Source organism: Xenopus tropicalis, chromosome 10, assembly GCF_000004195.4.
Source record: "Xenopus tropicalis strain Nigerian chromosome 10, UCB_Xtro_10.0, whole genome shotgun sequence".
Lineage (NCBI taxonomy): Eukaryota > Metazoa > Chordata > Amphibia > Anura > Pipidae > Xenopus > Xenopus tropicalis.
In genome coordinates, this window is record NC_030686.2 from 19,711,503 (window position 1) to 19,715,210 (window position 3,708).

Sequence of the window (3,708 nt, forward strand, 5' to 3'; positions counted from 1 at the left end):
TACGAGTACCTCGTGATGCCCTTTGGCCTCTGCAACGCTCCAGCCGTCTTCCAAGAGTTCGTAAACGATATTTTTCGGGACCTCCTGGACCTCTCTTTTCGCCAAGTTGGAGAAATGCACTTTCGAAGTACTAAAGATCTCCTTCCTGGGCTACATTATCTCGTCTAGGGGCTTCGAAATGGATCCTGCCAAGGTATCTGCTATCCAGAAGTGGCCACTCCCCCAGAATACTAAAGCAATCCAGAGGTTTATAGGATTTGCGAACTATTACCGCCAATTCATTAAAGGCTTTTCTTCCCGCATTGCTCCTATCCTTTCCCTCATCCGCAAAGGAGGGAGACCCAATTGTTGGCCTCCTGTGGCCCTTGAAGCCTTCCAGTCCCTGAAGGATGCCTTCATTTCGGCCTCTGTTCTTCGACACCCAGAGCCTCATCTACCCTTCTTTATTGAAGTCAACGCCTCTGATGTAGGAGCAGGTGCTATTCTTTCCCAGAGACATTCTGCAGATGGTAAGCTCCATCCATGTGCATACTTCTCCAAGAAGTTTTCCTCCGCCGAGCAGAATTACGACATTGGGAATCGTGAACTCCTGGCTGTCAAACTCGCCCTCGAGGAATGGTGACACCTCTTAGAGGGAGCATCTCATCCGGTCACGATCTATACCGATCATAAGAACCTAGAATTTCTACAGTCTCTAAAGAGACGGAATCCCTGTCAGGCGAGGTGGTCGCTTTTCTTTTTCTTTTTCCTTTTTCAATTTTGTCCTGATGTATCGTCCTGGGACCAAGAATCGAAAGGCAGACGCCCTGTCTCGAAGTTTCTCCCCAGAAGATCGTCTACCTATAGAGCAAGAGCCTATCATTCCTCCATCCAGGATCATTGCCTCTGTATTGCCCCAATTCGCTGAACAAATATTGCTAAGCCAGTCTGCCGCTCCTCCAGATACTCCCATAGGGATGGCATTTGTACCTCCTGAATTACGCCTTCCCATTCTCCAGCAGACTCATAGCTCCAAACAAGCTGGCCACCCTGGTTCTGAAAAAACTCTTGAACTTCTTCGACGCCTAGTTTGGTGGCCGACCATCCGCAAGGATGTCCGAGACTTTGTCGCAGCTTGTACTGTATGTGCCACCACTAAAGCCAGCCACTCTCGACCCTGCGGTCTTCTGCATCCATTGCCAATACCCTCTCGCCCATGGACGCATTTGGGTATGGACTTTATTGTGGAGTTACCGCCCTCCTGTGGTAACACTGTCATTTGGGTAGTGATAGACCGCTTCAGCAAGATGGCACACTTCGTACCCTTGAGGAAACTCCCCTCGGCTGTAGAACTGGCTCAACTCTTCGTACAGCATATCTTTCGTTTGCATGGTTTCCCTGTGGAAATTGTCTCCGATAGGGGGTCTCAGTTTGTGTCCAGATTTTGGCGCTCCTTGTGGAAGTCTCTGGGAGTATCTCTTCAGTTCTCCTCGGCCTATCACCCTCAGACCAATGGGGCAGCAGAGCGTGTAAACCAAGCTCTTGAACAATTCCTGCGAAACCATGTTTCCCTTTGCCAAGACGACTGGTCGGATTTACTCCCGTGGGCGGAATTCGCTCACAACAATGCCAGTCACTCCTCCACTGGAAGATCTCCTTTCTTGTCGGTGTATGGTCAACATCCTTTGGCCTTCCCTCAAGATTTTCTCCTCTCCGAAGTTCCCGCTGCAGATGACCTGGCGGCTCACATGTCTGTTATCTGGGCTGCCACCAAGTCTAATTTGGAGAAAAGTTCCTTGGTACACAAGACCTTCGCTGATTGTCGGAGAAAGCCTTCCCCTCCATACAAGGTTGGTGAAAAAGTCTGGCTTTCTTCCAGGAACATCCGCTTGAAGGTACCATCTCCGAAACTGGGTCCCAAGTTCCTGGGTCCCTTCTCCATCTCTGAGGTGATCAATCCCGTGGCAGTCCGGCTACAACTTCCCCCAGAGATGCGGATTCCTAACGTGTTCCACGTCTCCTTGTTGAAACCAGTGGTGCTCAATCACTTCTCCTCTGCTCAGTCCCCTCCTTCTGCCGTCCTCGTGGATGGTCAGCAAGAGTACGAAGTTGAGAAGATTCTAGATTCTAGGCTCTCCAGGGGATCACTCCAATACCTCGTCCAATGGAAGGGATTCGGCCCTGAGGAATGCTCCTGGGAGAAAGACTCTGATGTACATGCTCCTCGTCTTGTGAAGGCGTTCCATGGTCAATTTCCTCAGAAGCCTCGGCCTAGTGGTCCAGTGGCCCCCCGTGGGGGGGTACTGTCATGAATCGGCGACGCTTCCTACCTGGCGTGCGGCGGCGTCCTCCCTCCCGGCGCGGCGAATCCAAGATGGCGGCGCCCAGGGCTCCACGTGGGCGCAAGGACGCCGGCGCGATGACGTCACGCGCTATGGCGCCAAATTCAAACTTAAAAGGACGCCAGAGACCCAGGTTCAATGCCCGAGTATAGCTCAACATACCTATTGTGTTCCTGGGTCTCTAATATTCTCATCTGCTTTCCTGTTGCTGTTTAATTGCCTGTTCCTGACCTTGAACCTTGCTGCCTGCCTTAAGTGACCTTTGCCTGAACCTGACCTCTCTATTGGATTATCCTGCATCTGTACTTCGCTCGGACTCGCTGGAAGCGGCCTTCCTCCTTGATCCTGACTTCACCCCTCCCGTGGGTGCCGGAGGCCCCCGCTGACAAAGCCCTGGTATTTCAAATACACAGAGGCTCAAACAGTAGTGACTGTCTATGGCATTTTACAGCAGCCCCTCTGGCATTTGCCCAAATGCACAGGTCTTGCAGGCATGATACAAGATGCAAAAGCTTTGCACCCATATTTTGCACTGAATTCAATATGTATTTATTGGTAGGGTTGCCACCTTTTGAAAATAAAAATCAACTTTCATAAATCGGCTCAAATTTTTTTTCACATGCATACTCTCTCTGTAGCATTCTATCTCTCCTACACACATAAACTCTCTCTTCTTATATCTTTTATGATTAACTGCAGGTGCAAAATCCAAAAGATGCTTTTCTATTAACCATAATGCACCTGTGCCCCTGAGCTCTCCAGCACTCATACCCATAGTAAATGATCCCTTAAGTCTCTGACACACACAGAAGTCTTCAGACTCTGTAACACAGACCTGCCAGAGTTCTAGAGGATCTCCCAGAGGGCCCAAAGTCTAGTAGGTCCCAGTAGGTCCCAGGCAAGGACATTTTCCATAAACACACACTCTCAAACACACTCATCTGCTCCTTATATTTTATATGAATCAGCTTTAAAAGCGTTACACAAAGCTTTTTTTTTCTATATTATGTGTATATATTTTTTTTTTCTTTAAAGCTTTTTGAAATATATAATTGTGCTAATATTGTATATATATTGTGCTATGTGTTTTTAGCATCTGAACTAGGAAACCAGAAATGAGTAAATGACTATGAGTAAAAGATTCAATATAAATCCCAAAGGGAGAAATCTTTCCAGTTTGATTTATATCTATAAAGCCAATACTGTACTATAAATATACTACAACATGGTTGAGAAAGGCGGTGTGCCACCTGGAAAGCTGCAGTACTTGGCAGAATGAGTCTCCCAGTGCCACCCAGTCTATGCTATGACAGTGCTGAATCATACAGCCTGCCCTGCATGTAAAGGGAGTGGCAGAAAGTAGGTTATGCAGTGAGAGAGTAGCACA